A 13469-nucleotide genomic window follows, 5' to 3' on the forward strand; every position below is an offset into this window, starting at 1 on the left:
AGAGTTTTTAGCCATAGACTTTGGTGGCTAGATGCTCTAGGGAGAAAAGTGAGGCAGGATGGGAGTTAAAGAGGGAAGATCTGAGTCCTTTGAGGTCAGCCTTGTGGACCGCAAGACATTCTGGTACATGACTTGAACTACAACCTTGGTTCTATTTTGAAGCGTTGAAGGGCTGGACTTGTGTATTTTTGTGACAGTTACCCATGAACTTTATACAGGGTGTTGTGGGATAGAAGGGAGAAGAGTTTTAAGCAACCATTACTATGAATCTAGTTAGCTCTGGTCTCATGGAGGCAGCCAGGAATCACCGAAACCCAGTGCTCCCAGCAGCGGAGACCTGGGAATATTCAGCATCATAATTAGAGTCTGGGAAGAGAATCAACATGTCGCCTGCAGTGCTGATGGCTCTACCTGCCTGAACTTTTCTTGGCACGCAGCATCCTTTGTGGACTTCATCGTGGCTCCCAGAAGTCACATTTTGGTGTCTAGAAGGTATGCTTCACTAGGATAACAGGAGGAAAGGGTCTGCGTGGAGAGAAGAGGAAGTGGGGGAAAGCTGGATTCATCTTGGAAGGGAACTTTGTGGAAACTGATGTAGCATCTAGCTCTTATCTAGGCTGCTGGATGCACTTGCCACAGCCCACTTGGTGTGAAGTGTTGCCTGATCTCTTCCTGAGATTCAGCCCAATTCTCCTCCTGTGGAGGAGGAGAACTGTGATCTCATCTCTACTTCATTCCTCCCACCCACATTCCAGTCCATCTCACTCGGGATGGCATATCTCAAAAGATAATATGCGTGTGTGTGTGTGTGTGTGTGTGTTAGAGATCAGAGAACAATCTCAGGTCTCATTCTGCAGATAGCTACACACCTTGCTTTTTGACACAAAGTCTTTCATTGGCCTGTAACTCTCCAATTAGGGTAGATTTCCTGGATAGTATACCACAGGGATCCATCCATCTATCTTTGACATCATAGTGCAGGGATTAAAGGTATGTACAACCATGTTCAGGTCTTTTTTACATCAGTTCTGGGAATCAAACTCAGGTCCTCATGCTTGCGAGACACTTTACCTATTGAGTCATTTTTCCTTGGCGCAACGTTTGGAAACCTTTTTAAGATTTATTTTATCTTTAATTATGTGCATGCTTGTGTGTGTTTGTGTGGTAGTATATGTGCATGAGACTTTTGTTCCCCCCACTCCTGGAGGTAGAGACAGATGGTTATGAATCACCCAATATGGGTGCTGGCAACCAAACTAGGATCCTCCTAAAGAGCAGAGTATGTTCCTAACTGAGCCATCTCTCCAGCTATAGTTCCAAAGGGTTTAACTCTTCAGAATAGAATTCCAGAAGCAGAAGCCTTTACTGGTTAATAGTGAAAAAAGAGAAAAAACATTGACTCTGGCTAAGGTAAAACTTAAGAAACTAACTTGCAGTTTTTTCCTGATTGGGGGTCATTCCAAAGTCTGTATAACCTTTGTTCAGAAACACCAGCAGTAGAAGCACAAGGCCAAAATGTCTTGCTTTCCCAACACAATGGGACTCCTTATTTATTGAACACCCATGAGATTAATATTTTGTAAAAATTTTCTTTAGCAAATGTTGATATAGAAAAATGAGATCCAGATGGGTGTGGTGGCACCCTGCCTTTAATCCCAGCAATCAAGAGACAGAGTCAGACAGATCTCTGAATTCAAGGCCATCCTGGTCTACAGATCAAGTGTCAGAAGAGCCAGGACTACATAAAAAGACACTGTCTGAAAAATAAAAACAAACAAAGCAAACAGACAAAGAAACAAAAAAGAAAAGAAAAAATGAGGTGAGCTGTTTTCAAGAAACATGTATGAAAAATGTGTTTTAGCATTAAAAAAGTTCAAGAGAAGTAGGAAGATGGATTGGAAAGAGGAGGATGCATCAATGAGGCCAGTCTGTACTCTTTCTGGGATTCAAGGCCTGGTTTAATCTTGGTAGTCCTCATGAGATGTCCCAGTAAGGGAAAAGGATGCTGTATTTCTGACAAAAGATATGTAGCAGCTCCCTTCTCTGTGATGTATTTAGTGAGCATGCATGTGTGTAAGCAGGGAAGATTCTGTGCTACAACACTGGATCTACTCAGTGAGAATCACTCTGATGATGGTATAGCCCTCCTCCTTGAAACTGTGCTCATCAGGTCCTTCCTCATGCAGCCTATGATATAAATGCAAAATGCCTAGGAGTGGGAAGAAAATAACAGAGAAGATGCAGGGGTTGGAAAGAAGGCTCAGTGAATATGGGTGCTTGCTGTGGGAGCCCCAGAATTTTAGTGGGCTTCCAGAACATGCTTGAAAAGCTAGGCAGCCCAATGTAGCAGAGGACTGCTGAGAAAAAGTTTTTCAGACATAATAGGTGGTTGCACATATGAACTCACAGAGGCCGTGACAGAATGCACACAACCCAAAAATGACCGAGCCACTGTGGTTTGGGCAAGGACTGAGTAGATAAAGAGCTATTGGGGATTGCATAGTATTGGGGAAAGTGAGGGTATTGGTTTTTGGATATGGATCCTGATAGGCAATCCATGTCCCAGGGGACAGCCTCACACCCATGCACATTTTAGTCCATGTCCCAGGGGACAGCCTCAACCCATGTACATTTTAGCATCTCTAAAGGACTCAGTGGTTTAAAAGGCAGCACATGAAGCCGGGGGTGGGGGAAGAAAGTGGTTAGGGGAGTCTTAGAGGACTTGACAGGGAGGAAGTAGATTTGATCAATCAATATTATATTCATGTATAAATTCTTAAACAATAAGTTAAACAAAATAGATAAATGACCCAGTGGTGGTGCCATGTGCCTTTAATCCCAGCACTAGAAAGGCTGAGGCAGATTTCTGTGAATTTGAGGTCAGCCTGGTGTATAGAGTTAGTTCTAGGACAGCTAAGGTTTCACAAAGAAACCCTGTCTTGAATAAAAATTAAATAAATAAATAAGTAGGTAAATGAAATAAAGGCAGTTATGTCTGAATTCTGAAACACTGCTCTAAGAATCTAGGGGAGGCAAAGGCAAAAGGCAAAAGGATTGCTGCCTGCCAGGTAAGCCTCAATATGTCCAGCCTTTGGTTCAGAATGAAATAAGGGGATAACGTGGAGGAACAAAGATCACCTACTATAGCTCTCCGGCCTAAGCATGTGTGGAGATAGGGACACACATAAACACACACATGTGCACACGTGGACATATACCACAGACACGTACACACACACACAAACACACACACACACAAACACTATGATCTTTGCTCTTATGAATTTGAAACTCATGAGTAAAGAGAGAACCATACCCACATGTGATGGTGCTCACCTGCAATTATAGTACTTGGAAAGTGGAAGCAAGGAGTTCAGAAGTTCAAGGTCACCCGCAGAGAGAGTTTCAGGCCAGTCAGGGCTACCTAAGATCTATATCCATAAAAAAAATCAAAGAGAAGGAGAGAAGAGGAGAGATGGGAGAAAATATCAAGTAATCAATTCAAGATTTCTTATAATAAATGCAAGTGGAGAAGCTATCAGTAATTCAGCAGAAGATATGAATGTTTGTCTCGGCACTCAGAGAGTGGGCTCTTAATGTGAAGTAATCCTGACATGCAAAGGGTGAGTTAAGCTCACTGCATTGCATTCCACAACCTGATTTTTTGTTCCTGAATCTGTTCTTACAGAACATGACATCAAAAATGCCTTTGAATCCTATTCCTTCCTTCTCTCCAGATTCTGTCACGGTCCATAATTTTCTTCCTGGCACTGACCCTTGCCTCAGTAGAGATGTGACACATTGCAAACATGAGGATGTTTACCAGGGTACTGGGGAACAGTGCTGTATCCAGCATGTGTGGAGGGTTGTCTGGGATAGAACTGATATCTTTTTAGCTCTGCATTCTTCCTTTATGGGATTATTGTCTTTCTATGCCTCAAGATTCTCCATGCTTTCGTGAACACTACTTGAAGAACACATCTGCTAAGTTCATGCACATAGTTCATACACACTAGCACAATCATGTTCCTAATGCAAAAATGCTTTATAAGACTAGAACTGTGGTAAATTTTAAAATTCCCTTAAGGAAGGCATTCATGACTTTGTGAACAATATATATATATATATATATACATACATATATATATATATATATATATATATATATATATATATATATATGCATCATGCATTTGATTGATGAGACCTCCACAAGGTAGGGTCCAGATACAAATGCTAGAGGAAAACACGTATTAAGTGTAGTCTAACTAAAACATTAGGCTACATGAAAGCACCACGAACATAATTTTGGATGCATCTAAGCATGAAATTTTACCAACAGTTCTACGACACCAGTATCTTCATTGAATAGGCAAGTTGAGGCTTAGACCTATTGATTACTATTTACTACTGAGTGGGAAAAGAACCTGTTTCAGAATTAAGAAGCTTGGATTCCAGTTTTGATTTAATCGCTGTGAATTTTTAGCAAGTCCAGAACACATTTAAGCCCCGTATCTCATTTATTTTTAAGTGTCCATATGTGTATGCACGTGTGTATGGAAATGTACTGTGTAGAGGTGAGAGGCCAGTGTTGAGCATTTTTCGCTGTCTCCTTCTATGACAGGATCTCGTACTAAATACAGACATCTCTGTTTCAGTTAGATTGACTGGATACTGAGCCCCAGGGATTAATGTATCTCTGCTCCTCAACACTGGGGTTCCAGTTGACTGTAGTAGTCAACTTCAGTGTCTCTTCTGGGAATCCTGGAAATCTAAATGTGGGTCCTCATGCTTGCATGGTTGCTTTATCCACTGAACCAACCCTCTAGGATACATTTCTCACCTTTAACATAAAGAAAATTGATCAAATGTTTCCCTGGTCTATCCCAGTTCTGTGGATTTATGTTCATTTCCACAGGGTTGTCTATATTTGACTAATGATCAAATAGGAAAAAAATAACAAATTCGTTGTCTTTCAATTGTTCTTTACCAACCATCCTGTCTTTAACATGAAGCATATATGCATATTTCCTGGTCTATACTCCCTTTGGCTTCTAAACAATAGCTGTTTGTCCAAATATCTCCATCCATTTAGGCATGTACAGGTCCTGGGAAGTACAAGAAACACGATCACCATGGGAGGAAATCAATACAGTTATGAATCTTCACACATTTAGCTTAACCATCCTTGACACTGAATAAAAGAAAGCCATATTTTATTGCTGGAGAGGGATACTTGTTGGCAAACCCTAATCCTAAGAGAATTATATACATTGCTGAGTCATTGTTTCTGGGGCTGCCAGTGAAAGAACTAGCTGATTTTCTTTCATAGTAGGAGAACATGCATTAAATGTAGTCTAGAGACAGTTGTTAGCTACATGGAAAGCACCATGCCACATTATTCTGCCTGCATGAAATTGCAGCAACAGTTCTATGCTACCAGTGTTTACTTTCCTTGGACAGACAAGGAAAGCTGATGCTTAGACGTGATGATGGCTGTTCAAGACCAGCTGAGAGAGAATCAGTTTTAGAGGATTCCTCCTGTGCTTCAAGTTGCAGGTCTCAATATCATTTATATTGTCAGAGGAAGTCACCAATGCAAAGGTTACACTGTCCTTCAGGAAGTTGTCCTCTGTCTATTTTGCTTCCTATTCCTATTATGAACTGGGGGAAAGGGGGATGAAGAAGAGCCCAAAGGGCAAATGTCCTGTGTGTGCGGTGCACAGATGCTTGCATGGGTGTACTTGCACGCATGCATGTGCACATTTGTGGGTAGGACAGAAAGTGACTGTGTCCTCCTCGATCATTTTTCACATTGCCTTGAGAACGAATTTTGTTTATTTACTGGTAATTACAAGTATGAATGCAATGTATTTAATCACACATACCCTAAGGTTTCTTCTCTGCCTCCGCTAAGAACCTTCCCACACCCACCTCCCTACTCCATGTCTTCTCTTTAAAAATAACCCACTGAGTTCAATTAGTGATTTTTATTTGTGCATGTGTGTAGAGCCATCCATTGGGTCATGAATACCCTACTATGGGCCAAAAGACCGCAAACAAACAAACAACCAAAAACCAACCAAGCAATCAAACAAACAAATACTGGGACTAGAGGAATGACTCAGTGGTTAAGAGCACTTGCTGCTCATCCAGAGGACCCAGATTTGATTGCCAGGAACCATGTGGAGGCTCAAAACTACCCATAACTCCAGTTCTGGGGGATACAATGCTCTTTTATGGACTCCCAGGCATGCACATGATGGATAGGTACACATGAAGAGAAAGCACTAACATAAAAAAAAATTAATAAGGAGGCTGGAGAGACGGCTCAGCGGTTAAGAGCATTGCCTGCTCTTCCAAAGGTCCTGAGTTCAATTCCCAGCAACCACATGGTAGCTCACAACCATCTGTAATCAGGTCTGGTGCCCTCTTCTGACCTTCAGGTGTACATGCAGACAGAATACTGTATACATAATAAATAAATAAATAAATAAATATAAAAAAAAACAAATAAAATCTTTCTCACAGAGTAGCCTCAACTACCAAGAGTTCCTCAGCTATAAGTGAGGCCTCATGAGCTTCTTGCCTTTCCTTTCCATTTTAGAGTGTTGACTGGCTTGATCTTGTTAAAGTCTTGTACTGCCACCCACAGCTTGTGTGCAGACCCAAAGAAGCAAAAGGTTAGTTTGAGACTTTTTTCTTGTTCATTCAGGGTTATTGTACTTCTACCTCAAACAAAGGTACTACCTAGTAGTAAATCAGAGACTTCTCTCTGAAGGTTATTGTCAACAGGTGTGGCTAGTTGCCAGACCTTGTGCTGATGGAATACGGAAGTGGTAGGTTCCTACCTAAAAAAAAAGTCTAAGGATCCAACTAAGTTCCAGTTCCCTTTTTGGAAATAACTTGGTATTCCACCCAGGGAGTGGTTTGCCTACAGAGTGTTTGGTCTAGGGTGTGAATCTAAGGCTTGACCACAAGGAACATAGCCTGGGATTTTCAATTGGTATGTTAATGCAGTCTTTTGTCTTACTCTTACCTTTTGGGGTCAGGGATATATTAACCAGTTGGAAATTATTAATTTTTAGTAATCTTTGAAAAATCCCCCTGACACTATCCTATATGTTTCTGCAATTTATTATTTTCATTCACATCTTTTATTTCGAAATTCCCATGCCTCCACTCTGGACAAAGGTATTTTGCGGAGGCTGGCCTCTAACAATGATCAAAGCTTGTGTCATATGTAGAAGACATTATTTTGTAGCAATACTCTCTGACCTTTGGTTCCTCTAATCTTTTGGCTACCTCATCTGTGGTGTTTCCTGAGCATTGTGGGAGGATACAGTACAGAAGACTCACTCTCTGTGACATGCTCTGTATTTTATCCAATTGTGACTGTCTAGTAACTGCTGCCTGCTGCATAAGGAAACTTCTCTGACTAAGCTACTTTATTTTATTTTATTTTATTTTTTGAGATAGGGTTTCTCACTACCACTTCAGCTAGTCTGGCTGGCCAGCAAGCCAAAGATACCCACCTCTCTCTGTCTCTCCCATGCTGAGATTATGGAGATATATCACCATACCAAAGATTTAAAATGCCATTTGTCTTAGTTAGGGTTTCTATTGCTGAGATGAAACACTATGATCAAAAAGTAAGTTGGGAAGGACAGGGTTTATTTGGTTTACACCTCCACATTGCTATTTATCACTGAAAAAAGTCAGGACAGAAACTCAAACAGGGCAGGAACCTGGAGGCAGGGGCTAATGCAGAGGCCATTAAGGGGTGCTGCTAAATGACTTGCTTCTCGTGACTTGCTCAGCCTGCTTCCTTATAGAACTCAAGACTACCAGTCCAGGGATGGCATCTCCCTCAATGGGCTGGGTCCTCCCTTATCAATCATCAATTAAAATGGATCTTATGAAGACATTGTCTCAGTTGAAGTTATCTCCTTTCAGATAACTCTAGTTTGTATGTCAAGTTGGCATAAGAATGGCCAACATGTCACTGTTGGGGATTCTAACTCAAGTCCTCACACTTGTTCTACAAGCATCTTACTGACTCAGCCACTTTCCCAGTTTCTTCCCTGTGGTTCTATAGGGTCTTATTTCTCCATTCACAGACTCCTCTGGGATTCCTCAAGCAAGGCAGAGAACCAGAAACCACAAAACAATCTGTAATCTGACACCATAAAGCACCCTTTGCAAAAGTGAAATCAAATGTAATGTAATGAATCCCAAACATGCCAGGTGCTGCCCTAGGTCCTTCCGGAAGTTATAGCAAATACAGCACATGCTGATTTTATTTCAAGAGACTGGATGCCTCAGCATTACCAACATGGTACTGAAAGGATTCTCAGAGAATCTGGCCTTTCTGGTGGCCAGTCAACATTAGGAGAAAAAAGAAGCTGTAGTCTCATGGTAACAGAGGATGGCAGGAGCAGCAGAAGCAACAGTGGGATGGAGAGCTGTGCTTACCAGCCAAAAATGAAGGCAGGCAAGCAAACAACACTGGTTTCTCCTTGATCTCTTTATAACCAGGCCATGGTTAGAAGGTGCTGCCCACTCCAGTGCTCAGTCTTCTCCTTTCAGTTAGTGCTTTCTAGAAATGCCGTCACAGATCCACACATAGGTGTATTTATTATTTGCTTCCAACTTCAGTCAACTAACAGTTGACATTATCTATCACAGAGGCTAATTGTTATAAACTAATATTCAGTAAGAGAAATGGTCACTGGGGTGTCAAAGCAAAGTAAGATTATATTAAGAATTTCATTGTGGAGTAATCAATCCATACGGTCCTTATAGGATGAATACTACAAAGTACTGGTGAGCCCACAGCCGTATTGCAAGCACAAGGTACCACAGTGGAGTTAGGTCCTAGAGGGGCATCTGTTAAGGGATCAGTATTTAAGCAATGGAAGATGATCTGTGTTAATGCCCAAGAGTTAACTTGACAGTCATGACTCTGACCTCACACAGTACTTTAGGAAAACTACCCCTTGAACATTTTATGGGGTGAGTACTCCTGTGGATTGTAGCCACTTGATCTCTAGCTCAAGGTGAGGAATAAGCCTGCTTAGCACTTCAGGGACATGGGTGGTAGGAACAGGACTTGAATCCTCGGGAAAAGCAGCAAGCACTCTTAAGCACTGAGCCATGACTTCAGTCCCAGCATGATATTTTTAAGTATAGATTTGACTGCCACTTTCCAGATGAACATCTTCCAAGGTTTAAGATAGATCCATCTGAAGTGTTGCTAAGGCTTATGTGATCCAGTCTTTCTTTGATTCTCCATTCTTATCTCTTGTCACAATTACTGGGCTTCAACCATGCTGTCCATGAATGTATTCAGTCTTTCATGGACCTCTAGCTTTAAAGTCTTAAAGTCTAATTTTTTTCACTCTTCAGGACTTCCTCTGCCTTACATTCCTTTTTTACTATTTTCTTTTTTAAGATCTATTTTACTCTCTCTCTCTCTCTCTCTCTCTCTCTCTCTCTCTCTCTCTCTCTCTCTCTCTCTCTCTGTGTGTGTGTGTGTGTGTGTGTGTGTGTGTGTGTGTTTGGTTGTGGATATGAAAGATGACATGGAATCTGTTGAAGCTGGAGTTGTAGGCAACTGTGAACTGTCTTGCCTGGGTACTGCAAGTGGGACCAGGGTCCTCTTCAAAGACACTGTGTGCCATTGGCTGCAAAGCCATCTCTCCTGTCCTTCTCTTAAAGTCTTAGCACAAGCCTTCCTTTACACTTTTCCACATTGGTGCTGTGTAAGTTTGGCTTTTGAATTAATATGTTCTTTATGCATGTTTTCTTTAGTTTGTACTTGAGTAGGTGCTCTACATCATCGTCTAAAATACTTTTCAAAGGCCTCTTCTATTCCAAGCTGGTCTGGAATTTGTTTTGTTGCAGTGGATGACTTGAATTTCTGACCATCCTGCCCTCATCTTCTGGGTGCTGGGTTAGAGTTTGGGTTAGGGTTACGTTTGGCAGTTATGTGATGGGCTTAAACCCACAGCTTCACCCGTGCTAGGCAAGCACTTTCCTGACTGTGTGACCGACACTTCCAGCCCTGGGATGTTCCATATTTTTCTCTCGTTTTGTAGAATTATGGTAGGTCACTGCTTTTTTATATCTATTCATGAGAAGGACAGTGAAGAATGTGTCACCAAGGGCTGGAAAGATGGCTCAATAGATGAGAGATCTTAGTGATCTTCTAGAGGACTCAGATTTCTCTGAAACTCTTTGAGCAGTTTACAGCTGCCTCTAACCCCAGCTCCAGGGTATGCAACGTCTTCTTATGATCTCCATGGTAGCCCACAGTCCTGTGCACATTCTCTTCCCTCCACGTACACACGGAACATAGAATAAAGCAAATCATTTTTAAAACGCCTCACTAAAGCCAAAAAGAATCAAAAACAAAAAAATAAAACTGAACATTTGAATGAAGCAGCGAGAATAAACTTCAAACCTTAAATGATTATTGTCTACTGATGCACTATGAAGTAAACTGACTTGAGTTGGGGGTACACAGCCTGAGGTCCAAGGGAAGGGGCTCATTCCTAACAATTGATCTGCTCAAGGTCAGCAGTAGATCTCAGATTCCATCTTCAGGGGCATACACCATAAAACAGCAGCTCACGAGCCAATAGCTCACCTGCACAGACTCCCCACAGGGTTTCTTCTACGTGGCCCTGTGCCCTGAGCTCATTGCTTTTGTATAATGAGGGCAACAGAGGCACCTGGAGAATGTCTGCCTTCTGTCCTTGGGGGAGGGAATCAAAACAACAAGAATTTTTGTTAAAGCATTTTAACTTTTGATGTAAAAAGTTTTGGGTTTTCTTTTTTTGTTGTTGTTGCTAAAGTTAATTTGATTAACTTTAAGTTGATTATTTAGCTGATAATACAAAAGCTGCACATGAGTGGGATATACAACTAACAATATTTCAACATGTAAGAGCACTGCACAGTCTAAACAGCCTGAAACTAACTCCCCTACAATGAAAAAAAAAGCTATTTTCTTTTTCTGGTTTCAACTATATCACCTTTTTTTCCCTTGGGGGGTTGATGTGATTTCAATTTTGGGGGTGTTGAACTAGCAAGAATTACTTTTGCATTTCATAAGACTCCAACATGTTATTTCCTTGAAGTGGTGGTTGTGAAAGTTGGGCCTTCTCTGCAATTCCATCGACCATAGTGCAACAGCAAGTAGGTCTGGCTTTCCTAGTTTTTTCCCCAGAATTTGGGGAAAGTATCTGGACTATAATGAACAGACAAAATACTCATAGATTGCCACATCTGTGTATATGCTGAGCAGGCCACTGGTGGTCTGTAAGTTCATACAGACACACATTTTCATGTGTACACACACAAATATGCATACACACACATATACACATAATGTAAATTTAAAAAATAAGTTCAAAGAGGTACAGACAGTCTATGGTGTTTGCCAATTATGATACTACTGTAATGATTAATTTCATACTGTAACTTCACTGAACAAAGCAGGGTTCAAAAAGCTAGCAAATACTATTGCTGACCATAACTGTGAGGGTGTTTCTAGAGGGCATTAGCATTTTGATTGGTCAACCAAGTAAACCTGTCACAATCAAGCCATCTGCCCCTAACGGCCCACATAGAGCAAAATGGCAAAGGAGGAAAAGATTGGTATGTCTGAAACATCCATCTTTCCCTGATCCTAGCTTGGTTTACCTGGTTGATCTGCTTCCAGACTCTCCTCAATTTTTAAGTCTTTGAACCAGAACTGAATTACACTGCTGGCTTCTTTTATTCACCAGAAGCAAATAGCCAACTGTGTGAATGCCTCACTTTATAGCTCTACAAGCCCATCCCATAATACATCTTCCCTTATATATCTGTCTCTGTGTTCTATTGATTCTGTCTCTCTTGAGGATACTTACAGTTGCATAGCTAGAAGAGTATATAAAATATATGCACATCCTATAAATAATGCAGTAACATCTTATATTCCTGAAGCTTGGGTTAATGGCATATGAGACTATGGTTCTCAGACCTTGGGAGAGGGAGACAGCAGGATCAGAAGTTCAAGGTCATCATTGGCTACCTAGTGACCTTGGAGTCCACCTGGGCCACTGTCCCAAAAGAGATAAAGTAAAAGAGTCAAAACCAATGAAGAGTGAGAACACAGTCTGTCTTCAGAAGCCTCTTATGCCTACTTTTGAGAGTGTCTTCTCTCAGTATGTCTCTGGAGGTCCTCACTGTCTTGAGATTACAATCAGTGATTTTTCTATTTTGTTTCTGAGGTTATCAATATTGTAGATGCCTTTAAGTAGTACAAATCTTAGCTTTAAGTTTAATAACTGTGTAAGGAAGGGATAAGAGCATCACTCTTAGGTGAAAGCTCTCAAGAGAAGAGGAAATAGAAGTAACCTGGGGCTCCCCTTTCCTCTGTGCTCACATGAAGGGGTCTCCTAAGGACCCTACTCAGGACATGTAGCAGGATGAAGGTGTGGATAAATTGCTGGACATCAAGGAGAAACATGATTTGGGGGCATGTTTAGCTCTTGAACGTGACACATTCCATAACAGCTCTCACGAGTGTATCAGGGGTGGTTGTGTGTGGATTACAGGATGTCTCCAGATGATTCTGGAGCAGGACAAAGTGACGAATATGAGCTCAAGACAAAGGAGGACCAGATTCTCACTAGATACAGGCTTTTCAGTGCTTCATCCCAGTATGAGATTTATGTGGTAGTGCTGGGCTCTCGGCTCCTCTGACTCCTAGAATGTCCTGATCCCAACCTGCTGGTTACCTTCTAAACCTGGTGCATACTTCTCCTGCAGGAAAACCCTATGTAAATTGTCACAGATCAGCAAGGCTTTTCTCCCATATAGGATGACACACTTCCAATGTCCTGTTCTCTTTCCTTTAGAAGTGTGTCATCCTATATCTTTAGCAATATATATTGTTTGGTTTGCATTGTGGAAGCTATATTAGCTACTTTTCTCACTGTGGTGTCAAAGTACATGAGTAAAGCATCTTGAAGAAGGACAGGTTGTTTTGACTCATAGTTTGTGGGTGGAGTTCATCATGGCAGGAAATCGGGAAGTCCTGCCACCAGAGGTATGAGACAGCTGGTGACATTGCATCTGTAGTCACCCACATTCAGGGGGCATATTTGTCCTCACTGAATCTAATCTAGAAAATCCCTCATAGATACATTCAGAAGTTTTCAGTCCTGGTGAGTTTTAGATTTTGTCAAGTTGACATATTAAGCTTCATAAGTACAGAGTCTAATCACTTCTTTGGAATGGATAACAGAGGAGGGAACTTTTGAATCTTGAAAAGAATGAAAATATTTTCATTTAGAGCATGCTTTTAATGACTGATTTATTCAGGAATAGACTTTTACGTGGCAGCAATTGTCCCTCACAATTGTAGCATTTTCCTACTGTCTGCTTCAACGGCTGCTGCTGGCCAGTCCAAAGCC

This window comes from Arvicola amphibius, chromosome 12 (assembly GCF_903992535.2).
Source record: "Arvicola amphibius chromosome 12, mArvAmp1.2, whole genome shotgun sequence".
Classification (NCBI taxonomy): domain Eukaryota; kingdom Metazoa; phylum Chordata; class Mammalia; order Rodentia; family Cricetidae; genus Arvicola; species Arvicola amphibius.